Source organism: Ovis aries, chromosome 3, assembly GCF_016772045.2.
Source record: "Ovis aries strain OAR_USU_Benz2616 breed Rambouillet chromosome 3, ARS-UI_Ramb_v3.0, whole genome shotgun sequence".
Classification (NCBI taxonomy): domain Eukaryota; kingdom Metazoa; phylum Chordata; class Mammalia; order Artiodactyla; family Bovidae; genus Ovis; species Ovis aries.
Window position 1 is genome coordinate 72477889 of NC_056056.1, and position 16974 is coordinate 72494862.

Here is a 16974-nt window from a genome sequence, read left to right on the forward strand (position 1 = left end):
TATAAACATAGCTCTTTCTAAAATTTAAGTCTGATCATGCCAATTTCCTAATTAAAAAGTAAAATTAAAAAAAAGTAAGCAGAAAACTTCCTTCACCTAAAGAAGATATTTAAACTTCTTAGTATAGCAAATCCATTTCTTTTCAAAGCTATTTCTTCTGCCTATTCCTCTAGTCTCTCTACTTTCTACTTGCAATCTATCCACTATTAACATTGAACTATTTTTATTTTCCTAAAAATATTATTTATTTATGTCTTTATGTGTCTTCTTTGCTCACAATGTTTTTCTGCTAGCTTAGCTTCTTGGCAAAACTCTTCTTACACTTTTAAGGTCAGAGACAGAGATTCTCTCTTCTGGGAAATAGTTTCTGAATTCTTATACTTACTCATTTATCTGAACTTTGTAAACAGTGGCCAGTAGTATCTGCTAGAATATGTATTGTATTACATTTATTTATTTGCATATATTTATCTTTTGTGAACTGTGGTGTTGGAAAAGACTCGAGAGTCCCTTGGACTACACAGAGATCAAACCAGTCAATCCTAAAGGAAGTCAGTCCTGAATATTCTTTGGAAGGACTGATGCTGAAGCTGAAGCTCCAATGCTTTGGCCACTTGATGCAAAGAACTGACACCTTAGAAAAAACCTTGGTTCTGGGAAAGATTGAAGACAGGAGGAGAAGGGATGACAGAGAATGAGATAGTTGGATGGCATCACCAACCAGATAGACATGAGTTTGGGTAAACTCCAGGCATTGGTGATGGACAGGGAAGCCTGGTGTTCTGTAGTCCATGGAGTCACAAAGAGTCAAACACGACTGAGTGACTGAACTGAACTGACCTTTTGTGAAAATGTGGATTTCTTGAATATAAGGATTGTGTTGTTTTCATTTTGTTCCCAAAGTGTGGACATTTTCTGCTGCCACTTAAATTCAGTAATTCCTCATTACATGAGTGAAGGAGCATAGTGATTATATACAAACTAGATGATTCAGGTTGGGCCATTACTAATTGTCTAGAGGACATAGGAAGAAACTAAATGTTGGACAAACTATAATTTATCATTATTTTGGTGACTTACATGATATTAAGTTACATGATATTTTTGTAAGATACAAATTAAAATTTAAATCATAACATATAAGTGATGGTGGCTGAGTTATAAATATGAATATAGGTCTATATTAATTATAATCCAAACATTTTCTCCTTGATGATGTTGAAAAAATAACCAAGGATTTATCAGTCCTTTATTATGTACAATTTTCCAGAAAAAGAATATATCTCATGAACTTATTATTAAGACTTGCTGACCTAAATGTCATTTATTTTTTTGCATAATCACTATATCAATTGTGGAGTCATATGTTTTCATTTTAAAATTCAACTTTTATCATTTCCATCTCCCAAATGAAGAGGGTTTTCCCTGCAATCCCCAAAATAAAGCTGCATTCACAATTCCAGCTGTGTTATCAAATGGGTGTATTCCTTGAATGGTGGTTTAGTCACTAAGTCACGTCTGACTCATGTGACCCCATGCACTGTGGCCCACCAGACTCCTGTGTCCATGGAATTTTCCAGGCAAGAATACTGGGATGGGTTGCCTTTTCCTTCTCCAGTTCCTTGAGTAATTCATAGTAATTCTGATTGCTTCATTTATAAAATGAGAATAATAATGTTTACATTTGCTACCTCACAATATTGTTGTGAAGTGTAATGAGACAATAAATATGTTGAAACACAGGAAGTATGAGAAAACACTTTAAATTATTTCAAGTAGTTTTTAAGACTACATTTTCCAGCTTCAATGGAAGTATGTTGTATTTCCCTTTGATTAGTGATTTATAAATTAAAAAAAAATCAATGTTTATAATCATTGTTTTTGGGCTTCCCAAGTGGCTCAAACAGTAAAGAATACGCCTGCAGTGCAGGAGATCTGGGATCAATCCCTATGTTGGCAAGATCCTCTGGAGAAGGGTATGGCAACCCACTCCATTATTCTTGCTTGGAGAATCCCATGGACAGAGGAGTCTGGTGAGCTACAGAGCTACAGTCCATGGGGTCACAAAGAGTTGGACACTGCAGGGCAACTAACATACGTACACAGATCATTGTTTTTAGCCATGTGATGTTCTATAACAGATAAGATTGGAAAAAAGAACTTCTGTCTTTTTAACTTATTAGTCAGATGACATTGAATTTCCAGGTGAATTTCAATTTCATAATTTGATTTTCATGCCATCATCTGTAACAGTGCAAAGATAATTGTAATGGGACAGTCATGAATGTAAGGTGTGATGAATTAGGTCTAAATATTTCTGATATCATGATAAATTACTTTGATGTTACATAGTTGTCTAACATTTTTTGATTTCTAGAATGTTTTATTGCATGTCAAACCAAACCTTCTGTTCTTCATAAAGCATAGAGTTGTTGCTTTGGACAAAAGAGATCCATTCCAGAATTCAGATACTACATACTGCCAGTGAGATAGGTGTAGGGAAGTTCAATGAGGCTTGATAAATGCTATCATCTTCAATTACTCTCCAATTTTTAGAGTTTCTTAAGAAAACCTGATACTTCCTCTTTCTAAAAGCACCTGCACCAGCATCATGAGTCACAGATGGACAGTTCTGTCAATGCATTTTCTTCTTCTTCTCAGTTGGAATCCATTTGGTCAGTGTGAGCTGTCAGCTTAGATCTAACTCTTTCTGCATTTCTGCACATGTGGAGCAGAAGCTGAGTCCCTGAGCACACTACAAAGCTGTGGATCTAGCCTTGATGTTTTAAGAAGTTTTCTTTTCTTCCAAGTGGAAGGACTATAATAGTTAAAATGGTCATGGTTCCTGTGTTGCTTATTCTTCATAATTTTCCAACTAGCTCTAAAAGAGCTAGTTATATATTTGATAGAATAATATTTGCCTACTTAACAATTTTGTTAACTGCTTTTGGACACACCAGTTCATTCACAATCTGGCCATTTTTGCTTTACTAATAGCTAAGTTTGGCTGAGATTGATTTTATGTGTGTATTAATTGCTCAAATTAAAAATGAATAAATCATTTAAGGTTCCTTATTTGGGATTTGGGATCAAGTACTAAGTGAACAATTACTTTTATGAATTTTGAATTAACCATAATATATTTGGTTTTTCTTTTTCTTTTTTTTTTTCCTTGTTTTGGTTGGAAGTACAGGGCAGCATATTAGAAGGTTTAATGGGTCATATCAAGACACTGATCTAATTTAAACATTAATCATACTAAATAAACTACAGATCATTGTGCCACTTATAATGGTTAAAGTTACTGATCACTTGTTCTTAATTGAATTGTTAACCAAGCCTATATATAATTGATACCATTTCTACTTCCAATTTTATCATTTTGAAAATTACAAAAATGTTTTTGTTTGGAATTCATATTAAAAGCTTGCTAATACTTTAGGATGATCTATGAGAGTAGTCAAGGATAAATTTGAGAATATTTATTGAAGATTTTAATTGCTAACAAAAGGATCTTGAATTTAGTACTGTAAATAGTTGGAAGCCAGAGGAAACATTTGAAGGAAGGGTAAATTGGAGTACATGACCTTTTACCCCAAGTTTAATGAGATACAACTAACATACAACATTGTGTGAGTTTAAAGTGTATGATATGATGATTTGATACATATAATCAGTACAAAATAATTACCACTACCATTTGTGTATTTGTATGTGGTAAAAGCATTTAAGATCTGCTCTCTTAGCAACTTTTTAGTATATAAAACAATAATTTAACTATAGTCATCATACTGTGTATTAGATCCCTAGAATTTATTCTATTTGTATCTGGAAGTATGACCCCTTTGATCAACATCTCCCAGTCCTCCATTCCATGGAAACCACCATTCTATTCTCTCTTTGTATAAGTTTGGCTCTTTTAGATTCCGCATAAGATTGAGATCATAGAGTATTTGCCTTTTTCTGATATGTTTCACTTAGTATAATGTCTAAGAGGGTTTTTTAAAATTGCTAATGTATGCATATATATCCAAGTTAACTGAATAGCTTGCACATAAGTTCACAAATATACTGGCAAAAGCAAACAAGTAGCTTATAGTATACACATGGAGGGACTCAAGGGATCATGGGAAGAATATCCAGCAACTGTCAGAGCCTTGGCCACAGCCTGAGATTTCTGTAATTTTAAGAATCAAAAATTGCTTCATAAACTGGAGGCTGACTGAGAATCACCAAGGATGCTGGGAGCCTTGAGAGATATGGGAAACTCTTAAGAGAGGTTATCTATACATCAATAACTAACTTAATCTGGAAATATATAACCTACACAAAGGATATCTTTAGTTCCGGATTAAAGTACATTTTTATTAAAACTTTGTTCATTCTTTTTCAACCTTTATTCATTGAACAAATATCTTTTGATTGCTTACTGTGTTACTGGCAGTTTGAGTGAGTGAGTGAAATCACTTGGTCATGTCCGACTCTTTGCGACCCCATGGACTGTAGCTCCCCAGGCTCCTCCTTCCATGGGATTCTCCAGGCAAGAATACTGGAATCGGTTGCCATTTCCTTCTCCAGGGGAACTGCCCGACCCAGGGATCTAACCCAAGTCTCCCGCATTGCAGGCAGACGCTTTACCGTCTGAACTGAAGGGTTTAGAGGCCGTCAAACGGACATGACCTATAAAGGCGATTTTGATGGTTTTACATAGAAATGACCTCTGGAAGAGAACACAAATGGGAACTAGTTGAGATATATTTCTATGTAAAATGTAGTTTGCACATAATTCAGCATTTCAAATGAGCACTCTGCAACTGACACCAAATATCAATCATCTCTTGAGGTTTTCTACCATGTACCAACATCAAATCTACATAGGAACAAATGTTACTCCTGATTTGTCTCTTCTATAGCAAAGGTCCTGAAGCCTTTGTGTCTCTCTGGAATGAGGCTGAGTTTCTGAAGGCACATTCCAGTATAAATATCAATGAGGTAGAGAAGGACCCGGTCAGTTACATTGTACAGTCTCAGGGCCAGGTGGCCGGAGTAGAGGAATCCACCTCCTTCTGCATAAGGCGGGTAGACGCCAGTGTAAACAACTTCCGGGATGTAGTACTTCAGTTTGAGGCATTCTGTAAATAGCTGTATAGAAATGCCCTCTTCCCTCATAAGACTTATGTTGTTGTAAGGTGGGCGGTGGGTGAGGGAAATGGTAAACCAATCCATGTGGAAATCATAGATAGTGAGTTTTACTGCTTTGCTGCTTTATAGTAATTTGCATGTCTGTTATTACTTGCTTGTATACTCAAATGCTAGAGCTTCCCAAGTGGCTCGGTGGTAAAGAATCCACCAGCAAATATAGGAGATGTGAGTTCAATCCCTGGATCAAAACAATACCCTGGAGGAGGAAATGGCAACCCACTCCAATATTCTTGCCTACTCCTGCATCTCTACTCCTGCACTGCAAATAGGCAAATCCCATGGACAGAGAAGCCTATCAGAGCTAGGGTTCATAGAGTTGCAAAGGAGTCAGACGCTACTTAGTAACACTGCTCAGACGCTACCACATTTTATACGTTCCATATTTTCTCATGCTCTTCACATGTATTTGTTACTGAGTCAAGTGACAGAATAAAGGGAGAATAAGTTGAGGGAAGAATGGAACATGAGGAAGGGAGACTGTGACAGTAGCCAACATGATGGTTTTGGTTTCATTAGTAATTTTTGACTTTAAAAAATTTAAACTATCAGAATTTTAGTGCCACACAGTCTTAAATGGACAACTATATTGAAGTTGATGAGAGTGAAATAGAATGAAAAAGCTGGCTTAAAACTCAACATTCAAAAAGCTAAGATCATGGCATCCAGGCCCATCACTTCATGGCAAATAGAAGAGGGAAAAGTGACAGATTTTATTTTCTTGGGCTTCAAAATCACTGTGTATGATGACTGCAGACATAAAATGAAAAGATGCTTGTGCATTGGAGGGGAAGCTATGACAAACATAGACAGTGTATTAAAAAACAGGGACATCACTTTCCTGAGAAAGGTCCATATAGTCAAAGCTGTAGTTTTCCAAGTAGTTGTGTACGGATGTGAGAGTTGGACCATAAAGAAGGCTGAGTGCTGAAGAATTGATGCTTTTGAATTGCGGTGCTGAAGACCACTCTTGAGAGTCCCTTGGACTGCAAGGAGATCAAACCAGTCAATCCTAAAGGAAATCAACCCTGAATAGTCATTGGAAGGACTGTTGCTGAAGTTGAAGCTCCAATACTTTGGCCACTTTTTTGAAGAGGTGACTCACTAGAAAAGACCCTTATGCTGGGAAAGATTGAAGGCAAAAAGAGAAGGGGCAGCAGAGGATGAGATGATTAGATAGTATCATTGCCTCAGTGACATGGATTTGAGCAAACTTCAGGAGATAGTGAAGGACAGGAGAGCCTGGCATGCTGCAGTCCGTGGGGTTGCAAAGAGTTGTATACAACTTAGCAACTGAACAACAAGAACATATTGAACTTAGGTTGAATGATGTCTATGGTCAGTAAATTTGATGCTTAGAAAATTTGCCAAATCATGAGGAAAACAATAGGATTAGATAATATTTTAAGTGGAAAGAATACTATGTGAATTTTGAAACAGCATTTATGCTATTTTAAAATTATATTATGAATTGTATCTGACTCTTTCCCAATTATGTATAGGAACAATTAACTGCTATTTTTTAAGTGTATATGTGTGTATGTGTGTTTACAATAAGTGTGCTGTATTTTAAGTACAAAAGACATGACAATATTTTCAGATATAAGTATCCAAAAATTCTATTTCAGAATGATTCAAAGCTATAAAATAGTACACTGAAAGAGAAAAAATGTGCCCTTTTGCATTATAGAAGATCTCATTATCAGTGTGAAAAGTATTAGTAATCAGTACTTCTGAAACATATTCACTTTTATTTCTTTTCCCTTATTATTATGACTGTAGAAATACCACTAGAGATCACAAAGCTATAATGAATGTTAAGATAGATCTAATCTATTGTTAAATCATGCAATAACAAATTCAAGTATAAAAATATCTTTGATAGAATTTTTTTCATGAATCTTTAATAATAGTTTTCTACCAATCTCTGTGACAAATCTGAATATACGTAAATCTTCTTTCTTACTTATGCTTCACTACTTTATTCTGTTTTGCATACCTATTATTTCTTGTTTGTATTCTCAAATGCTGCTACATTTTAATAAATTCTATTTTCCTCATGTTTTAATATGTATTTGCTGTATTCTGTCTCCAGTGTCCCTTGTTTACAAGATATTTCAGTGTGACTCTTTTGGTTTATTAATATTTTACATGCATAAATCAAGCCATACAGGTTCTTTTGTTTTTCAGTCTGCTCCATGACATGAAGAAATGTCTTAGTTTTTTATTATTAAAGTATAATTGCTTAAGAATTTTGTGTTAGTTTCTGCAGTACACTAAAATCATTCAACTATATGTATACATATGCCCCTCCCTGTTTGGCCTCCCTCCCACCTCCACGTTCCGTCCCACTACTCTAGGTCATCACCGAGTACTGAACTGAGCTCCCTGCGCTGTGCAACAGCTTCTCATTAGCTACCTGTTTTGCACACAATAGTGTATGTCTGTCAGCGCTATTCTCCCAATTCATCGCACTCTCCCTCTCCCCAGCTGTGTCCACACGTCCATTTTCTACATCTGCATCTCTACTCCTGCACTGCAGATAGGTTTATCTGTACCATTTTTCTAAATTACATGCATACGCATTAATATATATATTTTGTCTTTCTGACTTTCTTCACTCTGTGTGACAGACTCTAGGTCCATCACCACTAATGACCCAGTTTCATTCTTGTTTATGGCTGAGTAAAAAGAAATACCTTATAAGTCTGCTAGAAGATAATCAAGAAACAGTACTAGTCATTAGATACATATTCCCTGTAAACCCAAGGCAACAATATTTACCTGGAAAGCAATTTTCTATTTGCATTCTTTCCACTGCCACTTTGAAGTCATCATCATGTTATAGCAGTTCTAGCTTTGCAAGTTTACCAAATCCAAAGCTACTTTCACAAGCAGTAGGAACATCTGTGAAAGCATGAATTAAGGTACCCCGGGAGAGATCCTATTGTATCATTTGCAGCAGTTTGGTTATGTTAATCACTTTGATATTTCAGTTCCACAAAAGTTGAGTGAAAAACAAACAAACAAACAAACCAAAAGGATTAATTTCAACAAGTACTACTCTAAATTAAACCAGTCTGTGTCCAAAATTAGTCAACTGAAAAGACACAATCTTCCATCAGGGTAGCACATGACCACATATTTCTTTGATGACCAGGCAAAAGCTGTTATGTATGGATGTGAGAGTTGGACCATAAAAAGAGCTCAGTTGAGAGCTAAGTGACAAAGAATTGATGCTCTTGAACTGTGGTGTTGGAGAATACTCTTGAGAGTCCCTTGGACAACAAGATCAAACCAATCAATCCTAAAGGAAACCAGTTCTGAATATTCATTGGAAGGACTGATGCCAAAGCTGAAACTCAAATACGTTGGCCACCTGATGTGAAGAACTGACTCACTGGAAGAAACCCGGATTTTGGGAAAGATTGAAGACAGGAGGAAAAGAGGACAGCAGAGAATGTGATGGTAGGATGGCATCACTGACTCAATGGACATGAGTTTGAGCAAGCTCTGGGAGATAGTGAAGGACAGGGTAGCCCGGCATGTTGCAGTCCACAGGGTCACTAAAAGTCCGGACATAACTGAGCAACTGAACTGAACAGAAGCTATCTGGGAAGCCCAGAATTTCTTATAGATCAGGCCTAATAGTGACAAACTGTCATAGCTTTTATTTTTATTTTTTTTTAATTTTATTGAGACATCTTAATTTCTGCTTCAATTTTGAAGTAGTGTTTCTGTGTGTAGAAGTCTTTGCTAAGAATTTTGTCCATCTTAGAGCACCTAGAATTTAACATTCCACTGCCTTCTGCACTCAGTTCTAATGAGAAGTTGGCATCAATTCTTATGAGAGTCTCATATTTGACAAGTTGATTCTCTCTTAGGACCTCTAAGATTCCCTGTCCATGTCTTTCTAAAGTGTCATTACAATGTATCTGCTGTGCACCTCTTTGAGTTTATCCTATTTGGAATTTATTGAATTTTTTTGAATGTATAGGTTAATTTTTATAATCAAATTTAGGTAGTTTTGGCCATTATTACATGAATACTCTTTCTGTTCTTTTCTTTCTTTCCTAACCTGCTTGGACTCCCAGTATGTGTATGTTGGTACATTTGATGGTGTCACATAAGACTCAATCTTTATTTTGCATCTTTATTTATTTTTATTATCGGATCAATTCTCAGTTAACCTTTCTTACGTTTTTATTCTTTCTTCTGCTTGTTCAAATCTGCTTTTGAAAACCCTATAGTGATTTTTTTTCATTTCATTTGCTATAGTTTTTACTTCCAGAATTTTACTTTGATTCCTTTTTGCGAAATTTGCCTTTTTATGGATTAATTATTTGATGAGACAATTTTCTTTTGGTTTCTTTCATTGCATATGTTTTTCTTTAGCTTTTGAGCAGACTTAAAATAATTGATTTAAAGTCTTAATCTAGCAAGTCTAATGTTGGTGCTTCCTCAGATAATTTCTATTAATTGCTTTATTTTTCTGCATGTATGCCATGGTTTATTGTTTTTTACATTTTTCACAAGTTTTGTTGAAAACTGGACATTTTGAAAATTATGATATAGAATATTGGATAAAAAGATTCTCCGTCATCTCCAGGGTATGTTTAGCAACTTTATTGAACTGATTTGTAATGTCTGCATTATCGGTTGTATGCGGCCATTCAAATCTTTGTTCCTTTAGCTTGTGTTCAGTTAGGGGTTGGCATAGATTTCCGTAAATACCTGGGTTCAAAAAGTATCTTCAAGTCTTTGAAGACAGACTCTGGTACATACCGTTTACACACAGTTGAATGGTTTACAACTCACTTCAATTTCATGTTTGCACAGATTCTAAGTATAAGCCATAGGTAAGAGCTTAAGGCATTTTCAGGTCTTTTTTGAGCAAGTGCATGAGGTGACTGCAGCCATGAAATTAAAAGACGCTTACTCCTTGGAAGAAAAGTTATGACCAACCTAGATAGCGTATTCAAAAGCAGAGACATTACTTTGCCGACTACGGTCCATCTAGTCAAGGCTATGGTTTCTCCAGTAGTCATGTATGGATGTGAGAGTTGGACTGTGAAGAAGGCTGAGCACTGAAGAATTGATGCATTTGAACTATGGTGTTGGAGAAGAGTCTTGAGTCCCTTGGACTGCAAGAATATCCAACAAGTCCATTCTGAAGGAAATCAACCCTGGGATTTCTTTGGAAGGAATGATGCTAAAGCTGAAAATCCAGTACTTTGGCCACCTCATGCGAAGAGTTGACTCATTGGAAAAGACTTTGATGCTGGGAGGGATTGGGGGCAGGAGAAGAAGGGGACGACAGAGGATGAGATGGTGGGATGGCATCACTGAACTGAACTGAGTACATCTGTTCATGAATTTCTGGTTTCCAATGGATATGTTGGAACTTTTCAAAACTTGTGTTTCCAATGGCATCTCATTATTCAGCTTTGCTGACAATCATTTTTGTTACTTTGTTTTTCCTGAACAGTTACCTATTACCTCAGGTAGTACTTGACTAATTAGTTTGCCTGTAAATGTTTTAAACAAATACCTCCTGAGTATCTGCTTCATCAGTGGAAGTGTTCTGAGATAGGCCAAGATAAGCCCTTCAGACATCTCCTATGAAGTGATTATATAAGCAAAACACACAAGCACGATTCTTTGCAAATGAGGTTCATTCTTCAACTTTAGGTATGTGTCAGTTCAGTTCAGTTCAGTCACACAGTAGTGTCCAACTCTTTGCGACTCCATAAATCGTAGCACTCCAGGCCTCCCTGTCCATCACCAACTCACATCCATTGAATCGGTGATGCCATCCAGCCATCTCATCTTTTGTCGTCCCCTTTTCCTCCTGCCCCCAATCCCTCCCAGCATCAAAGTCTTTTAAAATGAGTCAACTCTTCGCATGAGGTGGCCAAAGTACTGGAGTTTCAGCTTTAGCATCATTCTTTCCAAAGAACACCCAGGGCTGATCTCTTAGAATGCACTGGTTGGATTTCCATGTGGTCCATGGGACTCTCAAGAGTCTTCTCCAATACCACAGTTCAAAAGTACCAATTCTTAGGTGCTCAGCTTTCTTCACAGTCCAACTCTCACATCCATGCATGACCACTGGAAAAACCATAGCCTTGATTAGACAGACATTTGCTGGCAAAGTAATGTCTCTGCTTTTCAATATGCTATCTAGGTTGGTCATAACTTTTCTTCCAAGGAGTAAGCGTCTTTTAATTTCATGGCTGCAGTCATCATCTGCAGTGATTTTGGAGCCTAAAAAAGTAAAGTCTTACACTGTTTCCACTGTTTTCCTGATTTATTTCCCATGAAGTGATAGGACCAGATGCCATAATCTTCATTTTCTGAATATTGAGCTTTAAGCCAGCTATTTCACTCTCCTCTTTCACTTTCATCAAGAGGCTTTTGAGTTCCTCTTCACTTTCTGCCATAAGGGTGGTGTCATCGGCAAATAAGAGGTTATTGATATTTCTCCTGGCATTCTTGATTCCAGCTTGTGCTTCTTCCAGCCCAGCGTTTCTCATGATGCACACTGCATAGAAGTTAAATAAGTAAGGTGACAATATACAGCCTTGACATACTTCTTTTCCTATTTGGAACCAGTCTGTTGTTCCATGTCCAGTTCTAACTGTTGCTTCCTGACCTGCATATAGGTTTCTCAAGAAGCAGGTCAGGTGGTCTGATATTCCACAGTTTATTATGATCCACACAGTCAAAGGCTTTTGCATAGTCTATAAAACAGAAATAGATGTTTGTCTGGAACTCTCTTGCTTTTTCCATGATCTAGCAGATGTTGGCAATTTGATCTCTGGTTCCTCTGCCTTTTCTAAAACCAGCTTGAACATCTGGAAGTTCATGGTTCACGTATTGAAGCCTGGCTTGGAGAATTTTGAGCATTACTTTACTAGCATGTGAGATGAGTGCAATTGTGCGATAGTTTGAGCATTCTTTGGCATTGCCTTTCTTTGGGATTGGAATGAAAACTGACCTTTTCCAGTCCTGTGGCCACTGCTGAGTTTTCCAAATTTGCTGGCATATTGAGTGCAGCACTTTCCACAGCATCATCTTTCAGGATTTGAAATAGCTCAACTGGAATTCCATCACCTCCTCTACCTTTGTTCGTAGTGATGCTTTCTAAGGCCCACTTGACTTCACATTCCAGGATGTCTGGCTCTAGGTGAGTGATCACACCATCGCGATTATCTGGGTCGTGAAAATCTTTTTTGTACAGTTCTTCTGTGTATTCTTGCCACCTCTTCTTAGTATCTTCTGCTTCTGTTAGGTCCATACCATTTCTGTCCTTTATCGAGCCCAGCTTTCGATGAAATGTTCCCTTGGTATCTCTACTTTTCTTGAAGAGATCTCTAGTCTTTCCCATTCTGTTGTTTTCCTCTCTTTCTTTGCATTGATTGCTGAAGAAGGCTTTCTTGTCTTTTCTTGCTATTCTTTGGAACTTTGCATTCAGATGCTTATATTTTTACTTTTCTCCTTTGCTTTTCACTTCTCTTCTTTTCACAGCTATTTGCAAACCCTCCTCAGACAGCCATTTTGCTTTTCTGCATTTCTTTTCCATGGCGATGGTCTTGATCCCTGTCTCCTGTACAATGTCACGAATCTCCGTCCATAGTTCATCAGGCACTCTATTTATCAGATCTAGCCCCTTAAATCTATTTCTCACTTCCACTGTATAATCATAAGGGATTTGCTGAATGGTCTAGTGGTTTTCCCCACTTTCGTCAATTTAAGTCTGAATTTGGCAATAAGGAGCTCATGATCTGGGCCACAGTCAGCTCCCAGTCTTGTTTTCGCTGACTGAATAGAGCTTCTCCATCTTTGGCTGTAAAGAATATAATCAATCTGATTTCGGTGTTGACCATCTGGTGATATCCATCTGTAGAGTCTTCTCTTGTGTTGTTGGAAGAGGGTGTTTGCTATGACCAGTGTGTTCTCTTGGCAAAACTCTAGTAGCCTTTGCCCCGCTTCATTCCATATTCCAAGGCCAAATTTGCCTGTTACTCCAGGTGTTTCTTGACTTCCTACTTTTGCATTCCAGTCCCCTATAATGAAAAGGACATCATTTGGGGTGTTAGTTCTAAAAGGTCTTGTAGGTCTTCATAGAACCATTCAACTTCAGCTTCTTCAGCATTACTGGTTGGGGCATAGACTTGCATTCCTGTGATATTGAATGGTTTGCCTTGGAAATGAACAGAGATCATTCTGTTTTTATGAGATTGCATCCAAGGACTACATTTCGGACTCTTGTTGACCATGATGGCTACTTCATTTCTTCTAAGGGATTCCTGCCCACAGTTGTAGATATAATGGTTATCTGAGTTAAATTCACCCATTCCATTCTATTTTAGTTCACTGATTCCTAAAATATTGACTTTCACTTTTGCCATCTCCTGTTTGACCACTTCCAATTTGCCTTGATTCATGGACCTAACATTTCAGGTACCTATGCAATATTGCTCTTTACAACATCGGACCTTGCTTCTATCAGCAGTCACATCCACAGCTGGGTATTTTTTTTTGCTTTGCCTCCATCCCTTCATTCTTTCTGGAGTTATTTCTCCACTGATCTCCTGTAGCATATTGGGCACCTACTGACCTGGGGAGTTCCTCTTTCAGTATCTTATCATTTTGCCTTTTCATACTGTTCATGGGGTTCTCAAGGCAAGAATACTGAAGTGGTTTGACATTCCCTTCTCCAGTGGACCACATTTTGTCAGACCTCTCCACCATGACCTGTCCATCTTGGGTGGCCCCACAAGGCATGGCTTAGTTTCATTGAGTTAGGCAAGGCTGTGGTCCTAGTATGATTAGATTGACTAGTTTTCTGTGATTATGGTTTCAGTGTTTCTGCCCCCTGATGTCTTCTTGCAACACCCACTGTCTTACTTGTTTTTCTTACCTTGGACGTGGGATATTTCTTCACGGCTGCTCCAGCATAGCTCAGCCACTGCTCCTTACCTTGGACTAGTGCTATCTCCTCACCGATGCCCCTCCTGACCTTGAACGTGGAGTAGCTCCTCTAGGCCCTCCTGCGCCCGTGCAGCCACTGCTCCTTGTTCGTGCGGTATCTCCTCCCGGCCACTGACCCTGACCTCAGGCGTGGGGTAGCTCCTCCTGGCTGCCGCCCCTGGCCTTGGGTTGGGGGTAGCTCCTCTCGGCCATTCCTGTGCTGTCACAGCCTGTATGTGTACCTGCACCAGAAATGTGGTTGTTATATTCAAAGCAATCACTGAGCTGGAAAGAGGGAGGGAACTAGTATATGTTAAATACCACAAAACTCTTTATTCTTACTGAGATCTAGCCAGTTCTTTTTTTTTTTTTCTTTCTTTTTTTCTTTTCAGCCAGTTTTTCTTGGTTATACGTTCCTGTGGTCGGTATAAGATTTTCCTTAGTTTTTAGAATTCCAAAAAATTTTATTCCAACAGTTTTTGCCAGTTTATTTGTTATATTTATGAAGTCTAGATTTTTGGGATCTTATTCTGCACATTTCACTGATATCTCCAGTTAGAATATTCTGAAATGTAAAATAAGTAGTTGGTTTTGTCTACGAAATCTATTTTTTAAGGTAAGCAACAACAAAAAAAAGACAAATCAAAAATTTAAAGTTTAAGTAAGTATCCTTTGGCATCAGTATGCAAAATGCTTCAGATCGAGATGTGTCTGAACACAGCACATATTTAAAATTATTAAAACTTGTTGAAAGCTAAAGTTCAATATGTTCTTAATATTTCTCCAACTCAATCCTGTCCCTATTTTCCCATTTCTGTTATGAAACATTGATATCATTTTTCTATTCTCTTTTGTTATATTTTCTAGCTCACAAATTGTCAGGATCCCATTTCTAAATAATAACATTTTGAAATTCTCATTCTCTGGAAAAATTTATTGCAGTTCATTCCTAGCTAAATTTATTCCTCTGAATTCTTCTCCACCAAAGGCTCCAAAAAATAAATAATATTATCATATTATCCAAAATCTATAGGTAACAAAACAAAATTATTGCTTTAAAAATATTGTATATGCTTGTATGTCTACCTCATGTGCCTTCTTCACCAATGAAATCGAAAATATTTATATCATTCATCTAATCACAAATACCACTTCTTTAGTTTTCTAGTTATACATGACTTTTTTACCCGTTCACTGAATAGTTTTACTAACAATGCTTGGGATTTCCCTGGCAATGCTCAACCATCCAAAATATGATGAAAAACATAACAATTACTGTTTTTCCTTTTTTCATAACAGAACCTGTATTTATAGATCAAGTGATTATAATTTCATGAAAATCTACATAAGTATTTACATAACTTCAGGTTAAAATATGGTTCCTTTTAAAAAGATCATTGAAAATAAGTTATATTATAATTTAAATTTTATTTACTCTGGTATCAAGGTTATTTTATAATCCTTTCCTGTCTCCCAAATAATAATAAACAGATATTTATTTCTTTGATATTAGGTAAATGGTTTTAAGTGGGCTTTGAGGGAATATTTTCCTTCACATTCCTTGATCAAATTTTTGTTAGGCTATGAGCCAAGCCATTCATACCTCTTTAATATTCTTAGTAATTACTCCACATAGTGCTATTATTGCTCATTCTGCTTTGCCTTTGGAGTAAACAAAGGCCACTGGGTAATTACCTATAATTTTATTTGTCAGATTTCATCACTAAAAAAAAAGAAATATTACTAGTCTTGGGGTGGGCGGGTGTTTCTAAAGTGTTTTCCATTAATGTCCTTATTGCGCTTGCCTAGGTATGACTCATAACTTCTGCAATCTTCTTTACACTGAAGAAAACTTGAGTCTTGGATGACAACTCCATTATGTCCTGACTGTACCATACCATCCTAACCTTTATCATCAGCCTTGGAAATTTCTCAAGAACTTTATAGCTGTTATGCTAATCATTTGATTCTCAGAATACTGAATGAGGCAAATGAAATAAATACGACCATCTCCTCTTACATATGAAAACACTTAAACTCATAAAGATTAATGAATTATTCAAGTTTACTGGCAGAAACTAGTCCTCCTGACTACCAGTTCTTATCTGTTTCTGTAATGTTTTGCTGCAGTCCTTGACTGATATAATCTTCCTGGAAAGTAATGGTATTGTGTCTTGTATGTAACTGCTTCTATATGCTATCTCAAAGAGATGTTAGAAAACAAATGTTTATTTGAGTAATTTTGAGAATGACAGAAAAACATAAATTCATTAAAGCTGTATATTTTTTGTTATGAATCATTTTTTTCCCCTTAGGGCTAGAATCATTGTGCTAAAATAGTATTAATTATTTGTATTACTCTTTTTGTCACCATATATGGATGGGGCATTCAGTGGATCACATGTCTATAAAAAATAACACCAAAATATTGAGGAATTAGTGATAAAAGTGGCTTATAGTGTGACCCACATGGGCCAATATCCCTTTCTTATCTACCATCAACCAATTTCTAATTAACTTTTAAAAAATTATTTACTTTTAACTTCAAGTTAAAGTATATCCTAAGCTCTGAAAGAAAGAAAAGTTAAATGCGGTTTTCAAATTACTCAAATTATAACCTTTTTAATCCCATTTCCTGTATTTTGGCCTACCTTAAAACATACTAATACTGGTATGTATAAGTAAGTATATGTTTAAAATAATTTTAAGACATGATATTTTCACTCTAGAATTCTGATTATTTTAAAATAATAACTATATATCTATATATATATGGAAACATAATCAAAATAATGATGA